Genomic DNA, 19,806 nt, shown 5'->3' with positions numbered 1-19,806 from the left:
AAGTAGTGAAAAGTGTTCATGGATTCAATGTCCATTCAAAAATCAGATGGCAGAGGGGAAGAAGCTGTTCCTGAATTGTTGAGTGTGTGCCTCCAGGCTTCTGTCCTTTCTTGATGGTAACGGTGTGAAGAGGGCATGTCTTAGGTGGTTAAGATCCTTAACAATGGACAACACCTTCCTAAGACCCTACTTCTGGAAGATGTCTTCGATATTATCGAGGCCGGTACTCATAATAGAGCTGACTAATTTTACAGGTGTCTGCAAGGTATTTCCATCTTGTACAGTAGCCCATGCTCTCCCACCATAACAGACAATGATGCAGGTAGTCAGAATCTACAGTACATTTGTAGAAGTTTTCGAATGTTTTAGTTGACAAACCAAACCTCCTCAAACTCTTGTTGAGATTAGCCGCCTATCTTGCCTTCTCTATAGCTGCATTAATATGCTGCATCAAGGTTAGTTCTTCAGAGATATTGACACCCAGGAACTTGAAACTGCTCACTTTCTCCACTTCTGATCCATCTATGAGGATTGATTTGTGTTCCTTCATCTTACCCTTCCTGAAATCCACAATCAGCTCTTTGGACTTGCTGACCTTGAGTGCAAGGTTGTTGCTGCGACAACACTCAACTATCTGGTATATCTCACTCCTGTATGTCTTTTCATCAGCATCTGAAATTCTGCCAACCATTGTTGTAGCATCAGCACATTTATAGAAGCAGTTTGAGCTATGCCTAACCACACAGTCGTGGGTGCAGAGAGAGTAGAGCAGAAGGCTAAGCTCACTGTGGAGCTCCAGTGTTGATTGTCAGTGAGGTGGAGATGTCATTTTCAATCCACACAGATTATGGTCTTTCAGTTAGGAAGATGAGGATCCAGTTGCAGAGGGAGGTTCTGTAGCTTTCCAATCATCACTATAGGATATATGGTGTTAAATGCTGAGCTATAGTTAATAAACAGGATCTGGATAGAGGTATTTGCATTGCCCAGGTGATCTAAGGCTGCGTGGAGAACCATTGAGATCACACCTGCTGTAGACCTACTGTGGCGATAGGCAAATTGGACTGGAGCCAGGTCCTTCCAGAGGAGTTGTTGATTCTAGCCGTGACCAATCTCTCAGAGCATTTCATCATTGTAGATGTGAGTGCTACTGGACAATAATCATTGAGGCAGCTCACACTGCCCTTCTGGGCATGTATAATTTCTTCCCTTTTGAAGCAGGTGGGGACTTCTGAATGCAGCAGTGAGAGATTGAAAATGTCTTTGAATACTCCCGCCAGTTGGTTGGCACGGGTTTTCAGACCAGGCACCCCATCAGGCCTCGCTGCCTTGCGAGGGTTCACCCTTTTGAAAGACTGCCATATGTCTGTCTCCAAGGCAGAGATTACAGGGTCATCGGATGCTGCAGGGATCCTCATAGCTGTGGTTTTACTCTCCCTTTCAAAGCGAGCATAAAAGTTGTTAAACGCCTCTTTGAGTGAAGCATGGCTGCCATTCATGACGTTGGATTCTACTTTGTAGGACATAATGTTGTGTAAAACCTGCCAGAGTTGATGTGCATCTGATGTCACCTCCAGCCTCTCCCGAAATTGTTTCTCGGCTCTTGATATAGTCTTCTGCAAATCATAACTGGTTTTCTTATACAGATTAGGCTCTTCCTGTACCTGATAATATGGCTGCTGGGTGTATGCTGGGCTCAGCTCCTCTTCTTTGCCGGTTCCCCATAGCTGTCAATTTCTTGTCAAATACTTGTTGAAAATCTCAATACACTGTAGGTGGTTTCTGCATACAGCAGTTTGGGTAATGGAAATTCATCCTTACGGAATTCACAAATCTCTCCTGAGGAAGTACGAGATAAGGAATAAAAATCTGCTCTCAAAAAAAATTTGTGTGGAAAAAAGAAATTTTAAAAAATGTATTTTTTTTTACAACTCACCTTTTGTGTGGCTTCACGTTACAGAAGATTGTGATAAGGACATGTTCTCTAGGAATACAACCTTCCTGTAACGTGAGGATTTCCTGTACCTAGCAGATTCTGCTCTATCAACTCTCCTTATCACATCTTCAAAGAATTCAAACAAATTTATCAAACACAATTTACATTTCATTAAACCATGTTGAATAGGTTCAATTATAGAAGGACATTTAAATTCTGTTAGAGCAAATTTTTATTCTGCATCTTTAATTTTTTTGGTAGTGATTTATTAACTCTACAATGGGGATCTCCATTTCCTGACCTGTTGTAACCCAGAGCACACTCACACAGCACTCAACTTTCTACATGTTAAGTTATTTGCTTTTAATTAATGACTCTTGCATCTTGCCAACATCAGATGTTATAAATAACTGACCTATCGTTCCCCACCTTCTGCCTTCCTCCTTTCTGAACGTGGGAGTCATGTTGGCTGTTTTCAGATCTTTGAATACCCTCCTTTAACTTAGCAAGTTTTGAAAATTTTCAACCAATGTCATCCACTCTTTTGGCAAAAACTTCCTTTAAATCCTTAGGCCAACCTTTTCCATTCCATGTGTCAATTTTTTCACGCACAAATTCAGACACGCCATACGTCTCTTGTACCCCCATTCAATTCTTGTAAAAATATGTTAATATAGACATATTTAGCAGTTTTACATGATATATTGATTTAATATAAAAACAAGATAAACATTACTTACCTTAATGAGACTTTTAACAAATATATTTTGTCTTCTTTTGATTTCTGCCTTTTTCCTAATCACATATTCTTTCCGTAACTCAGACCCAAGCACTAGCTTCAGTTTTCCTTCTATTTCAGTCTGATGTTGTGTTTTACAGTGTCTATTAAGATCATGTCTTCTATTATGTGAGAAAGTGTTTTCACAAACAATGCACAATGGTTTCCCTGACGGAACTGCTATAAATAAGAACTCATTTTCCCACTGTTCATTGAATTCACGCTTACTATCACTTTCTGCTTTTCTTTTGCTCATTTTCTTTTGCACTGTGATGGGTAACTAAATGTAAAACCAAGGCTTAATTTTTGAAAAAGTACAAAACTGCAAATGTTCACAAAGGACGAACAAAGCACAACTCCGTAATGCACGGGTGTCAATTGTAAACTGACTGTCAAAAGCCTGCGATGCACCGCTGGTACAGCTGCCTGGTGCCTCAGGATCAAACAAGTATCAAACGTGTATTGAACAGTTATGGAACAACTGCAGAACAAAAGTCCTTTCCTAGTTTGACTCATTGAACGTTTTTTAACAATTGAAAACAGATTAATGTGAAAGAAGATAACATTCGCCAAAAGATGTGCATGAAATAATAAAATCACTAAAAATAATTGCTAAGTTTTAGATTTATTATCAGTAAAACCCATTTCTAGCTCTAAACGACTTGAATTCCTGTTATAATTTTTTTCTACAGATCGGTTTTTGGTTAATACTTTTTGCATGAGTAGGCTAAGTTTTTTATTATTATCACTGGGGTGTAATGTGCAACAGGTTGACCATCCCTGCCTTAAGTGCAAAGTACTCTGTCCTAGCAATCTATCTGCCTTTATCCCCACGTGATTAGTTTAGTGCCACCAACCTCCAGAGATTTAATGTACACCTTCTGGAAAAGACATGATTCAGGATCCCATTGATCAATAGTGTTGTGTCTGTGCACAACTATATTTCAATTAAATAAAAACATGCATGTGGGAGATGGCTTTAACTGGTGTATTCACATTGCAGCGAGAGAAAGAAAGAGAACAATGCGCATGTGTAGACAACAGATCAATACGTAGTGCCAAGGTGGGGGGGGGGGTCATTACACTAAAATAAAAAGATCACATTACACTTCCTCCCCCTTTAGATTAATGCAACATAAATCTAAATGTACAAAACATTGAATTTCCCTTTCATAAACCCATATTCCAAATAAACATGCTTCCACAATAACAGTCCATGGTTCAGCCTTTTGGGTGGTGCTCCATTTCTTCCAGGATAGCACCTCCGGACCTGTGGAGTGGCATTGGGTTTGGCAGGTGACAACTTGTTTGTTTTTCAGTGTCACGCTGCTGTCAGTGATGTAATCATCCCTGGGGAGGTAAGTTGGGTGACTGTAACGTGTCCATCTTGTTGGATGCGATCAACTCAGGCATGTTCTTCAGTTGAGCATTCAGTATCTGATCCACATGATGTGTCCATGTCCGATCTCCACCATCCACTACGTACAGCAATAGTCCATTTCTTGTAGCTATCCTACTTGGTCTCTACTTGTCTTCTTGGTAACCATGTGCTAGGACTTTCTGTCCAATCTCGAAGCTCCTTGCTGCTTCACTAGGCAACTGGCTGAACTGTTTATTCTGTACTTCCCTCTGGAGGTCATGTTTCAGGAGATCTATGCGAGATCTCAGATTCCTGTTCATGAATAGCATTGAAGCTGTTTGCTTTGTTGTCACATCAATAGAGTTCTGATACACAAAACGGAAGTTGTCCACCTTGTCAATTGCTTTAATGGACTTCTTAATGTTTGGATAAACCTTTCAGTTACCCCATTCATTGCTGGGTGGTGAGAAGCCGACTTGAAATGTCCGATGCCATTTTTCTTCATGAATCGTCGGAATTCTTCTGACATGCGTCGTGGTCCGTTGTCACTCACGGTGTGTTTTGGCAAGCCATTGACGAAGGTAGTCCTCAGCTGAGGTGGTTGACTTCATTGTAAAACCTCCAACCACTTTGAATGAGCATCCACAGCAATCAGAAACATGGAGTCCATGAATGGCCCAGCAAAGTCAACATGTACTCTTTGCCATGGTGACGACAACCACACCCATTGGTGTAATGGTGTCTTTGGGGGTGGGGGGGGGTGCATTTTGAACTTTTTGGCATCCTGAACAGCTTTTGGCCAAGTCTTCAATCTGGTTTTCTATCCCCAGCCACCACACATAGCTCTGGGCAAGGCTATTCATCTTGACTGTGATCAGGAGTCCTTCATGCAGATTTTCTAACATGCTGGTGCACAGCTTAGAGGGAATGACAATACAAGATCCTCACATCTTTGACATACCATCAGTTGGTCTTGTTTCACTGAGAACTCTGAAAACATTGGGTTACCATGAGCTGCCCATCCTTGCATGGTGATTCCAAGAACTTTTGACCATTTGGGGTCATTCCTCGTTTCCCTTTGTATTTCTGAATTTGTTACCGGCAACTGGTCCACCAATGAGGTGTAGAACACTTCTGCTGGGTCACCGTATGAAGACTTTTTTTCTTCAGTTGCCAATTGCGGAAGGCATGACAAGCCATCAGCACTGCTGTGTTGTTTGGTGCCCCTGACACTCTATGTCACAAGAGTGGGCTCCTAGGAACGGGGCCCAATGTAGTAACTGGTGAGCAGTCATCACTGGAATTCCCTTCCTGGGATTGAAAATGGGCACAAGGGGCAGGTGACCTGTCACTAGAGTAAGCTTTTGTCTATAGAGGTAGTGGTGGAACTTCTTTATTCCCTACACTAGACTAAGGGCCTCTCAGTCCATCTGTGCGTAATTGTGTTCTGCACTTGTCAGAGATCTTGATGCAATGCAATCAGACATTCAGATCTATCTTTCATAATGTGTGACAAACTAGCTCCAATGGCATAAGGGGATACATCACATGCCAGTCTGATGGGCGGAGATAGGTCATAATGGGTGAACAGATCATCTGATGTTATTAGTGTCTTTGATTCCTTGAAAGCTCTTTCACACCTTTCTGACCAGTCTCACTTTGCTCCTGTCTGTAACAGTGTGTTCAATGGGTACAGCACTGTGGCAATGTTTGGGAGAAACCAGTGGTAGTAGTTTACAAGGCCCAAGTTGAGTTGTGACACATTTTCTGGTTTGGGATCCTGTAGCACAGATTCAGTCTTCTCTTGTGACTTATGTAAGCCATACTTGTCAATGACATGTCCACAACATGAGATCTCATTCTTGAAAAACTCACATTTCTCTCTCTTTGCACGCAGAGCATATTCACTCAGCCTGGTAAGCACTTTACCAAGGTTCTGGAGGTGCACTTCACCATTTTTGCCGGTCATGATAATGTCATCAAGGTAACATCGTGTTCCTGGGATATCTTGGAGCACTTGGTCCATTGGTCTTTGCCAAATTGCTGGAGCTGATGTGACGCCAAAGACAAGACTATACTGGAACAGTCCCTTGTGAGTGTTGATTGTGAAGAACTTCCTGCTTGACTCCTCAATCTCTTTTTGCAGATAGGCTTGTGACAAATTCCCTTTCCTGATTACCACAACAATGGATGTGGCCCACTCGTTCCACTCAACCTCGGAGAGAATACCAGATTCCTCCAAGTTCTCAATTTCTGTATCCACTTTAGGATGTAGTGTGTAAGGCAGAGGACACACTTTATGGAATCTTGGTGTTGCTGTTTCATTCAGTTCAATTCTGACCTTTATGCCTTTGAGTTTACCAATCACCTTCTCATTAGCATTAAGCACCTGTGGCAGTCTCTGGTTAGTGCCACCATTTGGGCTGCCATTGCCTGATGATGCCACACTGAGAGCTTTGATGAGTGCCAGTCTAGTTGGATTTTTCTCAACCATTCACGTCCAAGATGTGCTAGCCCTCCACTTTTCAATACATAAAGCTCTAACTGCTGTGTTTGGCCTCCATACATCACATTTACTTTCAGTTTGCCTTTGGGAGACACTTTATGCCTGTGTAAGTCTTTAGCATCACTGAGGTCTTCTCCAATGTTATCTTAGAAAACAGTCTGTTGTATTCAGCCTGTGGAATTATGGACAAAGCTGACCCTGTATCTAGTTCCAACTTCAGTTTGACACTGGACACATCTATCATGATCCAGATGCTTTTGTGATCTGCTTCAGTTATACTATGTGGTTCTAGACATGACAGTTCACCTTTGTCAGACTCTGTGTTGTCTGATTCTGTTTTACATTCAGTAACTGTATGCATTTGCTTAGTTTTGTGCTTGAGACTTTCCACTCGGTTGTAGTTTTTGTTTGCCACATTCTCTCTATGTGACCTTGTCTGTGACACTCTGCAGATTTTTTCTTTGAATCAACAGTCATTTGCATCATGGGAGGGACATTTTATGCATTTCACATTCCAACCTCCTTTTCTGTAGTTCTGCTGCATCTTTTGCCACAGTCTCTAGTGATATTGCAATGGTCAATACTCGTTCTAAGGTTGAGTCTCTTTTGGACAGTAGCCTGTTTTGAGTGCTTTGACTATACATGCCACATACAAGCCTGTCCCATATGCATCAGGAAGTCCATCTCTAAAGTCACAGTACTAGGAAAGTTTGCACAGTTCTGCAATGTATTCAGAAAGGCTTTCATCCTTTGACTGGTTCCTCCTGTAAAATCTAAAGCTCTCAGCTATTACCAGTGGTTTAGGGCTCAAGTGGTTTTGTAAAAATGTAATGATTTTATCGAACATCTTGATCTTTCCTCTGATTGGTTTTTCACCTGGCACCTACCAGCCTTCTCCTTCCCACCCTCCCCCACTTTCTTTATAGGGCCCCTCCCCCTCCCTCTTCAGTCCTGATGAAGGGTCTCGGCCCGAAACGTTGACTGCTCGTTTCCATGGACGCTGCCTAGCCTGCTGAGTTACTCCAGTGTGTTGTTGCTTTTGACCCTAGCATCTGCAGTGTACTTTGTGTTATCGAACATCTTGCTTGCTGGCTTTGCAGGGTTACCAAGTTGCATAACAGACTGTACGTCCTTGCACCCATTATGCTAAGAAGTGTATGGACTTTCTTTCGCTCCTCCATGTTGTTCACATTACAATACAGTTCAACCCTCTCCATGTACGGCTCCCAGCCTTCATTAGCATTATCAAATTCATCAACCTTCCTGATTTAAGCTATTGCCATGTTATTTTGAATTTAAGTTCAGCACATCTCTCACTGTTATTCACGGGTCCTTTGGCTTTCTCGTGCTGATTAACTCTTGCTGTTTCATCCTGTAACTGTCAGTGCAGTTCACCATATTCTCTGACATTCAGGTTCGTACTCATCACCAATTTGTTGCATCTGTTCGCAACTATATATCAATTAAATAAAGGCATGCATGTGGGAGATGGCTTTAACTAGTGTATTCATTGCAGAGAGAGAGGGAGAAGAAAATTGCCCATGTGGAGACAACAGCACATGCACAGATCAATACGTAGTGCTGGGGCGGGGAGGTGTTGGGGGAGGGGAGTCATTGCTCCAAAATAAATAGATCTATACAATACAAATAAGGCCACCAATGAAGAGAATGAAATGGGAACATGCAGACCCAAGGTAGCCTGGCTTTCCCCGACCCTAATCCGTACCCACTCCCAGCATTCTACCAACTTGCACCAAGAAATGAAGTTTTCAGCTTCTTAGAACAAACATTGAAAACTTTTGCAAACAATGCCCTCGACTTTCTGCTGGACAGCCATCAGAATTACAACAAAGCAGTCAGGACGTCTGGGATCAAATCATCTTTGACCAGTTCTCCATTGACAGCCTATTTAATAGTTATGGCTGTCTCATTGATTGCTTAAAGAGGTGACAAGGAGAACTTATCACACTGTGAGGTGAAAACTTACAATTCAGTCATAACACTTTGCTTATTGGATAAAAGCAAAGGAACTAAGCCAAGCTAAAACTTACAGCTCATGCATTACAGATATCAAGAAATCATGGGGTGTAGATGAGTTTATACGCAGAAAATAGACACTGAGTTTAGCTTGGAATACAACTAGGAACTTGAAGTTTAGAAGAAATGATGGATTGAGGAACTTAATGGCTCATAAACTGAGAGAATAAAGATCATTCTATGTATTTCTCTTATCTGAACCTCAAATGATACTTCAGCTGTGAAGATTGTGTTTATTATTTGAATAACACATATTGTAAAGTTCAATTTGTTTTTTTTGCCAACAACAGCTGTTATGGTTGCCATTGGCAACCAATGCTCTCTATCTTCATGTAATTAGCCTCACACTGAAAGATTTACAGTTATAATCCAAGAATCTTTTTCCTGGAATGAATGTTAACAGTTGATTACTTGGAAATACAGGCTGCATGTGATGATGTATTGCTATTTAATTTCTATGCCGTCATGTTTATAGACAAGCTTTTAATGAATGCTGAGGCCAAACTGGTCACACAGCATCAGTTGTTTCTGAGTTTCAGCTGCCAATGATAACAATTCCAATCAAGAATTAAGAGTCACAAACAAGACAAAATCTGCAGATGCTGGAAATCTGAGCAACACACACAAAATGCTGGAGGAACTCAGCAGGTCAGACAGCAGCTATGAAAAAAAAGTACAGTTGATGTTTCAGGCCAAAACCCTTTGGAAGGACTGAATTAAGAGTGTATGTTTTTATCACTACCTTGCTATTCTCGATAGATTGAACAGCACAATATGGTCCCAGGTGTGGGACATGTCTGCTGCTCAATCCCAAACTTCCTATGTGCATTTTGAACATTGTGTCAGCTGCCACGATATGGTGCTGGTCAGGTTTAAGTCATGCCGTCAAACAGGCCTTGGCATGGCAGCTGACACAATGTTCAAAATGCACATAGGAAGTTTGGGGTTGAGCAGCAAGCATGTCCCACATCTGGGTTACTTAAAGAAATTATTTCTGTTTCACGGCATTTAGAAGAAAAATTGATTTCAGATAGGTGGTTTCTTTTGATGGAAGAGAAATTAGAGACATCTTTAAGAAGTATTGAGACTGAGGTAGGACCTGCCTACAAACTCTTGGACTTGGGAATCATCACCTCCCTTAACAACTGGATCTTTGACTTCCTGACCAACAGAACACAATCCGCAAGGATCTCAGAAACATTGGCAGCCCTCAAGGCCATGTCCTCAACTCTGCTCCCTGTAGCATTCCTGCATGGCCAGATTTTGCTCTGACTCCATCTACAAGTCTGCTGATGACACCATAGAAATGGGTTCTCTCTCAAATAATGCCTTGTGATATGGTGTCATGACAATAACATCTCCCTCAATGTCATCCAAACCAAAGATGTCGTCAGGGAGGGTTTGTGCATATGTTCCTATTTACATCAACAAAGCTGAGGCCAAGAGGGTTGAAAGCTCTTAACAGTGCACCCCACCAATAGCCTGTTCTACTCAAATGACATCAACGCCATGCACGGGAAAACTCTACTTCCTTAGGAGACTGAAGAAATTTGGCATATCTTCTTCGATCCTCATCAATCTTTATCGATGAGCCGTAGAAAGTTTCCCATCTGGATACATTATGGTTAAGTGTGCAAAGTGCACTGCCCATGACTACAAGAAACTGCAGAGGGTTGTGGACACATCTTAGCACATCACAGAAACTGGGACCAAGGAGAGTTTCTATCCTATTTCACAAGACAATTGAACAGTCCCTTACCCTGATGAGAATACTCTTGACCTCACAGTCCTCCTTATGGTTTTGCTCTTTATTAATTGCTTGCTCCACACCTTCTCTGTAACACTTACTCAGCATTCTCTCATTTTCCCTCTTGTCCTACCTTGATGCATTGTTGTAATGAAATTATCTGCATAGATGGCATACAAGACAAGTTTTGCAGTTTACCTGTGAAAATAATAAACCAATTTACCGATTTAGTCACCTGATTATTAAATAACTGGGTTCACAGTGTACAATGTCACATATGCTGGTTCCAGCTCCTAACAGCACAATCAGAGGCAAATGGGATAATCTGATTGTCATTATGGTTGTTTGAAAGGGATCGGAGGACTTCCGGTGGCTGTAATGGAGTAGGTTGCAGTAGCTATATGCTCCGAAATTATTCACTTACTTTGCTGTTTAAACCTATCTTGGGGAGAGCACCATGAGTAGAAAACACTCTAGAAAAGAGGTTACTTTAGAGACTTTGGCTGAAATGTCTCAACAAATGTCAGAGAGACTCGAAAAATTGTATAAACTGGATGATTCGGAATCCAAGTTTGACTTGTTACAGAATTCCTTCAACCTGGTTAAATCTGAACTGAGAACACTTAATTGGAAACTTGGAAGTATACAGCAGACTGTGAATGACCACGAAATTCGTATTAAGCTGCATGAAGAATCTCTGCCGGTGTTGCAGAAGGATATCGAAGGTTTCAAGAAAATTTCTAAGGAACAACTTAAAAAATACGATGTGTTACTGAAGAAACTGACAGATTTGGAGACCAGGAACCGAAGGTGCAATATCAGAATTCCTGAGCTTCCTGAGAAACTGGAGAGTAATCAACCTATTGATTTTTGTGCTCAAATGCTGAAAGATTTATTCTCTGATTGGAACTACCCAAATTTCACTGCATTCACCGAGTTACCCCGCCTAATTGGGATCCTGCCAAACCTTGCTCTATTATCATTCGCTTTTATGACTATCAGATTAAAGAACAGATCCTTCGTGAATCAAGGAAGAAATGTATATTACAATTTCATGATCAACAGTTTTGGATCGTTCAAGATTACCCACCGGAAGTTCTCAGAGCTAGACAGGCTTTTAAAGAGGTCATGTCTGATCTTTTTAAGCTTGGCTGTCGCCTTTCTCTCAGATCCGTGTAAACTCAAGGTTACTACTTCTGATAATAAGGTTTCTTGGTTTACGAAGCCTGAAGAAGCTAAGAAATTTTTAAATAGTCTCCATGCTTAAATTCAACCTTGAGTTGCTTTATGCTAAATGTTTTGATTTCAGGTGTTCAATCAAGTAATTGGCGCTTTGTTGATAACAAAGTTTCTTGGTTTTACGAAGTCTTAATCGTTTGTTTGATTAAGTAACTGGCACCTTGTTACCTTTCAAACTATGCAAAATATCCAGGCAGACTGCATCTATTTTCTCTTTTGCTGTTTTCAGCCTTTATATGGGTCCTCTAATGTTGCTTTCTCGCAGCTTTTTATAAACAAAACATTATATTGTCTCAGTGTTATGTTGATTTTTACCTTCCTTTTGGTAGTTTGACTGAAAGTAATTATGTAGGGTGTACGTGTAGTAATTACTGAGCATTGAAACTATAGGGTGTTTTGCTTTACTTCAAATTCATTCAGATTTTTCTTATCTTTTGATTATTTATACACCTTTTGGTCTTTTACTGTTTTTCAATAGTATACAATATTCTATATTTCTTATTGCTGGTTTTTGGTTTTTTCATTATTTTACCATATTGTCATTTTGTTTTTCTCCCCCTTGAATGCCTTAAATTAGTCCTGTAGGAAGCTATCTAAACCGCTTCCCTTTCTAATTATTTTCTATTTGTTTCTTTACTTTTCTTTGCACCCACAAGTATATGTTGTTTTACTTATTGATTTTCCTTTTTACCGAGACTAATACTTGTATTTTCCCATGTTTTTTTCTTGTAAATAGCAAACTTAATTACTTTGATATTTTATTTATTTATATATATATATATACAATCGTTTATTCAGCACAGCTATACATATATATATTTTTGGAGCCACCGGAGTTTTGGGTTGGGAACGTTAGAATTAGTCTTCAGCCTCTCTTGGCTGATTTCTCTCTTTGGGGGGAGGGAGGGGGAAATGGGTTCTTCCAGAAAGCTGATTGGAGGTTTTTACTGTTTTATTTATTCTCTATCTACATGTCTGTGATTACCTTTTATACATTACTAAAGGATACTTGATGGATTCTTTTATTAATATACTCAGCTTTAATGCGAAAGGTCTAAATAACCCTGTTAAACGAAATAAGATTTTTTCTTATATCCGGAAACTTAAAACTCATATAATCTTTCTCCAAGAAACCTATATTTGTAAAGATGATATTTCACGCTTTTTCAAAGGATGGAAGGGTATACTTTTTCACTCACCCTCTCAATCTAGATCGAGAGGTGTCTCTATCCAGTTTGATCAGAATGTATCCTTTATTCAACATTATGTAATTGCTGATACAAATGGCCACCTTGTTATTGTTTCAGGTAGTCTTGAGAATAATCTAATGGTATTTGCGAATGTATATGATCCAAATACAGATGACTCTTTGTTCTTTGAACGTCTTTTTTTCTTTTCTGCCTGATTTGAATCGGTATTCCTTAGTGATGGGTGGAGATTTTAATTTTTGGCTTGACCCTATATTAGACCGCTCTTCAAGTAAAACCCCTGTCACTAATAAATCAGTCCTACTTTTTAAATCTTTTCTATTTCAATGTGGTATTCTTGACATGTGGCATTTTTACACCCCCAAGAAAAGGAATATTCATATTTCTCTCAGGTTCATCATATGTACTCTCGGATTGACTACTTTTTTATAGATAGAAACTTGCTTCCACTGGTACGATCCTGTGATTATAAGGAGATTGCTTTGTCTGATCACCTGTGCTTCTGGCTTTAAGATTACCTGTTTACTCTGCATCAAATAGAAGTTGGCATTTTAACTTATCACTGGTATCTGATAAAAATTTTCTAAAGTTTTTGGAAAACCATATTACTTTTTTCTTTAAAGAAAATTTTAAAGGAGATACTGCTGGTACTATAGTCTGGGATACTTTTAAAGCATATATTCGTGGAGAAATTATCTCTTACTCTACCTATATAAAGAAAAAAGCTGACAAAGAAAGGTCTGACCTAGCAGCGATATTAAAAGATCTTGATCGAAAGTATGCCCTGTCTCCAGATCCAACTATATATAATAAGCGTATTGAAATCCAATCCAAGTATAATCTTCTACTGACTTACCCAATTGAACGATAGCTGTTGAGAGATAAAACTCAATTTTACATTCACGGGGATAGAACAGGTAGTTTATTAGCCAATCACTTAAAATCTTTTACAGTTAATCGTCAAATATCAGAAATTTTTAAAGATAATGGTACTAAGATATCCGACCACTCTGAAATTGACAACGTATTTAAAGACTTTTACCTTAAGTTATATCAGTCTGACTCTTCTCTAGATGATTCCTATATGAATGCTTTTTTCAGTATATCAACATTCCTACATTGCTGATAGTCTAACACAGTTAGAGCAGCCTATTTTCAATGAAGAAGTGGTTGAGGCTATATGTGCTTTACATTCTGGTAAGACCCCAGGACCTGATGGCTTTCCTGGGGAGTTTTATAAAACTTTCACTATGTTACTTACACCTCATTTATCCTCTGTTTTATCAAAGTCCTTTAAATCAGGTAAACTCCCTCAATCTTTTTATGAAGCTTTTATTTCTCTTATTCTTAAAAAAAATAAAAATCCAGTATGAATGTTCTTCATACAGACAGATCTCTTTATTAAATGTTGATGCAAAAATCTTATCCAAAATCTTAGCTCGAAGACTTGAAAATATTTTACCATCTATTATATCACATGACCAGACAGAATTTATTAAAGATCGTTACTCACATTTTAATATACATCGGTTGTTGAATGGTTGTTGAACCATCCAAAAAAATATCAGAGTGTATATTATCCTTAGATGCAGAAAAAGCCTTTGATAGGATTGAGTGGAATTATCTTTTTAAAACCTTAGAAAAGTTTAATTTTGGGCCTAATTTTATTCATTGGGTTAAATTAATTTATTTGTCTCCTACTGCTCAGGTTATTACTAATTCAAATTTCTAAGCCCTTTAAATTACAGCGGGGAACTAAATAAGGTTGCCCTCTTAGTCCTTTAATTTTTGCTTTAGCCATAGAACCCTTAGCAATAGCATTTCAAGAATCTAAGGACATTTCTGGTATATTAAGGGAAGGTATGACTCATAAAATTTCATTATACGCTGATGATATTTTACTTTGAAACACTGAAACTTCTTTACCTTCGGTTCTTTCTTTCTTTAATTTCCCAGTTTAGTTCTTTTTCAGGATATAAGCTGAACTTACATAAAAGTGAGCTTTTTCTTTAAATGACCTAATGTCATCAAATGCCAAATTTCCGTTCCAAGTTGTTACAAGTCAATTTACATATCTAGGTGTAACAATTACTAAAAACTTCAAGAATTTATTTAAAGAAAACTTAAACCCCTTATTGAATTATGTGAAAAAGATGCTTTCTAAATGGCCTCCTCTTTCTTTATCCTTAATTGGCCGAATTAATTCGATCAAAATGAAGATTCTTCCTAAATTTTTATATCTTTTTCAGGCCTTACCTATTTTTATTCCTAAGACCTACTTTGATTCTTTAGATTCAATTTTAACATCTTATATTTGGAATAATAAGCAAGCTCATTTAAGTAAAGTTTACCTACAAAGAAATAAAGAGATGGGTCAATTAGCCCTACCCAATTTTAGGTTTTACTATTGGGCTGCCAATATAAGGAATATTACTTTCTGGTCTTATTATATTTATTGTAAAGATTGCCCATCATGGGTCTCCTTAGAAGTTAATTCTGTAAAAAATTCTTCTATTGTCTCTCTTCTTGGATCATATTCTTCTTTTTCAGCAAATAAACTAACAGATAACATAATTGTTAAGCAAACTTTAAGGATTTGGTCTCAATTTAGGAAATTTTTTGGTTTAGTGAATTTTTCATTATCATCTCCCATTCTCCTTAATTATTTTTTTATCCCTTCCATGACTGACAAAGTCTTTAAAGATTGGGATGAACTAGGTATTAAGTGTTTTTGGGACCTGTTTATCTCAGGATCTCTTGCTTCATTTGATCAATTGTCAACTAAATTTGCACTCCCAAAAAACACATTTTTACAGATACCTTCAAATTAGAGATTTCTTACAGTCCCAATTAACTACTTTTCTTATAAGTCCTGATAAAATTTTACTGGACGATCTTTTAAATTTAAAATATTTTGTTAATGGTTCTATTACTGGTATCTATAACTTGTTGATTGAATCTAGACAAGACTTTTTAGATAAAATAAAAAAAGCTTGGGAGGATGACCTAAATTGTCAGATTTCTGATGATAGATGGAATAAAATTCTTAAACGGGTTAATAAATCATCTTTCTGTGCTCGTCATTCTCTTCTACAATTTAATGTGGTTCTTAGAGCTTACATTTCTAAACAGAAGCTGTCCAGTTTTTATCCAAATGTTTCTCCACTTTGTAATAATTGTAACTCTGCTGATGCCTCTTTAATTCATATGTTTTGGTTTTGCCCTAAAATTGAAAAGTTTTGGCAGAAAGTATTCCATACCTACTCACAACTTTTTGGGGTCCAATTTGACCCAAATCCCCTTACTGCCTTGTTTGGTATTATTGCAGATGAAGATATAACTTTAAATACTTCTAACCTACATGTTTTAGTTTTTACCTCTTTTAGCAAGAAGAGCAATCTTGCTTAAATGGAAGGAGTCTACCCCTCCTACACATCTTCAATGGCTACGTGATATTATGTCTTATTTAAATTTAGAAAAGATCCACTGCTCAGTCTTAAATTCGAAACAATCTTTTTATGATATCTGGGGACCTTTCCTAAATTACTTTTCCAATTTATAAAGTTTAACAGTGCACAGACTTTTATGTATATTTTAATCTTCTCTTCTCAAGCGAATATGTTTTCTTTTCTAATTTATCCATTATCATCCATCAGCTTTTTTCATTGGTAGTTGGTAGGGGGTTGACTTTTTTATATAAAATTTTTTAATGATGTATGACCTATTTTTAAATTTTTGATTACAGATTGGTATACCTTTATGTGTTATGCTATAACATTTTGATCAATTTTATTACAATATATGAATGTACACAAGTTATGTTGAGATGTATCTATGTGTTGCACTCTGTAAATCTTGTTTTTTTTCTTCTGAATAAAAATATTGTAAAAAGAAAAAGGGATCAAAGCTAGGAACTATAAATTTTGGAATATTTGATTTTCAGGAGAGACAGGAAGGAAAAGGCATTGTTAATAAGAAGGGAAATAAGTACAGTTGTGAGCAATGACGTAGGCTTCGAACTTTGCACAGTACAGGCCCTTCAGTTCATGATGTTGTGCCGACCTCTTAATTTCCTCCAAGATCAATCTAACTCTTCCCTCCTACACAAACCCGCATTTTCCTATCATCCCTTGTCTATCTAAAAGTTTCTTAACACCCATAATGTATCTGCCTCCATCATCACCTCGGCATAGATTTTCTCGCACGCACCACTCTCTGTGCAAAGAACTTACCCCTAACATCAGCTGTATATTTTCCTCCAGTCAACTTAAAATGATGCATCCTTCTATTAGCCATTTCACCCTTGGCAAAAGCCTCTGGATATTCACTCTGTTTCTTCTTCTTATCATCTCTATAAAGTCACCTCTCATCCTAGCTTCACTCCAAGAGAAAAGCTCCAGTTCACTCAACCAATCTTCCTATCCTCTGGTCCATCCTGGTAAATCTCTTCTGCACCTTTTTTAAAGCTTCCTCATTCTTCCTATAGTGAGACTACCATAACTGAACACAATATTCCAGCTGTGGTCTAACCAGGGTTTTATAGACAGGCAACTTTACCTTGCAGCTCTTGAATTCAGTCCCTCCAACAAATGAAGGCCAACACAACATGCACATTCTTAACAATTCTATCAACCTGCACAACAACTTTGAGGAATCTATGGATGTTGGCCACAAGATCCCTCTATTGGGAAAAATCACAAAGAGCAGGGTCTCAGAACAGATCCCTGTAGAACACCACTGGTCACCGACCTCCAAGCAGAACCCTCACCATCTACTACTGCCCACTGCCTTCTATAGGCAAGCCAATTCTGTATCCATGCAGACAAGCTTCCCTGGAGCCCATGCCTCCTGACTTTCTGAGTGAGCCTACTATGAGGAGCCTAGCAAATGCTTTACTAAAATCCATGTACACCACATCCACCGCTCTACCTTCATCAATATGCTTTGTCCTCAAAAAATTCAATCAACCTCATGAGGAATGACCTGTTCCTCATGAAGCCATGCTGACTCTCCTTAATCAGACTATGCTTCTTCAAATACTCATAACTCCTATCCATAAGAATCCTCTTCAATAATTTGAAGTAAGACTCACTGGTCTATAAAGCCCAGGATTATTCTTGCTCTCTGTTCATCCCTTTATCTATCGCCTAAGAGTCCATGATAATTCCCTGCACAATAACAGAATATGTCTTCATATAGTCTTAAGCCTATTCTATTATAAAATATATTTAGAGACTCGTGGAAAATTAGATATTGCGACTGGGGTCCTCACACAAAATGAACCAGATGACAATGTCAAAGCTTCTTTCCTGAGAATGTTTGGACTTAGTACAATTTCTGGACTGTCATCTGGGAATTTTCATATTGCTATATATGGGGGCTTTCTCTGCACCAATATGTCACTGTTACTAAATTTCAAAATGTCTTTTATTGGCTGTAAAGCAACATGGAATGCCCTGGGGTTATGATGGTGCTATGCAAGTACAAGATATTCTTTTCTGTAAACTGCTGAAAGCTGGAAGTTGGCTGTACTAGTGGAAGATGAGCAATGGAGCTGATTGAATTGCTCTTTCTCCAAGGCCTAAATACTTTGAATAGCATGTATTTCATCCCTGTTTTGTGGACATGTGAATAATAGGGTTGAACCTCTGCCACTCTGGCAAAGAGAGGCCTACAGATCTTGTCAGATTTAGCGTGTTCACTGAATTCAAATACTTTGAAAACACTTCTTGCATTTGTCCCATGTATCAGTGAGCACCATGGCAACGGATAGATGAAAATGAGAAGGATGAGGGTTTTTAAAAGACTGCTACACTTCCTAGCTTTTTTTTCTTGAAGCGAGATTACTCTGACAAACTTAATTGAAGTCAACTACTTGCAGCAAGCAGAAGAAATTACTCTTTCATCGAATGGACAGGAGGGAAAAGCACACTAGAAAACGCAGCTGTTTCTGAGCTGATGGAAATAATCCCAACAGTGCAGGTCGTAGCCAGCTGTGCAGCTTTACACTATTGCATGCAGTTCTCTGAAACAAATGCAATATGGGCTTGGGGATGCCAATCAGAGCCTCTTCAATGAGACTCTATATATGGTACGATTTCTAAGTTGTCATCTAGGCAATCGCAAAAAGTCTCTTGTTTCAAGGAGTGAACATGAACTTTTAAAAAATGGGTTTGGTCTTTTGGAAATTGATATCGCAATTTATTAGCCCTATGAAAATAAGCCTCAAAAGGCTATGGTGAGAAAAGGTAAGTCTCTGGTAGTTTTTTTTTCTGAGAAGGGGAGTGCAGTGGTGTTAGGGGAGCAGACAGCAGATCTTGTGGATGTGAATGAGACATCTGGATGATATTTTGCCAGGGTCAGGAACATCTAAGATCAGGTCCATAGCATTCTAAAGTGGAAAGGTGAGCATGTGTCATGGTAACAACATAGGTAGGAAAAGAGTTAAGGTCCTGAAGGGAGAATATAGGGAGCTAGGTAGGAAGCTGACAAGCAGGACAAGGATAGTAATCTTTGAGTTACTGCCTGTGTCATGCACTACTGAGGGTAATAAAAAGATGATCTGGCAGATGAATGTGCGGTTGAGGAATTTGTGTAGGGAGCTGTGTTTCAGATTTATGGATGATCGAGATCTCTTCTGGGAAAGATATGACCAGTACATAAAGGACAGGTTACACCTGAACTTGATGGGGAGCCAATATCCTTGCTGGCAGATTGCAGAAGCAGTTGAGGGTTTCAACTAGTTAGCAGGGGAACTGGAACCAGAGTGATAGGTCAGAGAATGGAGCAGTTGGTGTACAGGTAGATGGAGTGTGTAGAGTGACTGTGAGGAAGGACAGGCGGTTGATAGGGCAAAATTGCAGTCAGTGGGATGGGTTGTGGTGTGTCTATTTTAATGCAAGAAGAATCAGGAGCAAGGGTGATGAACTTAGAGCGGGGGTCGGCAACCCGCGGCTCCGGAGCCACATGTGGCTCTTTTACGTCTGTGCTGCGGC

Source organism: Hypanus sabinus, chromosome 7 (genome assembly GCF_030144855.1).
Source record: "Hypanus sabinus isolate sHypSab1 chromosome 7, sHypSab1.hap1, whole genome shotgun sequence".
In the NCBI taxonomy this organism is placed as follows: Eukaryota; Metazoa; Chordata; class Chondrichthyes; order Myliobatiformes; family Dasyatidae; genus Hypanus; species Hypanus sabinus.
Note: the sequence above shows the minus strand (reverse complement) of the source record.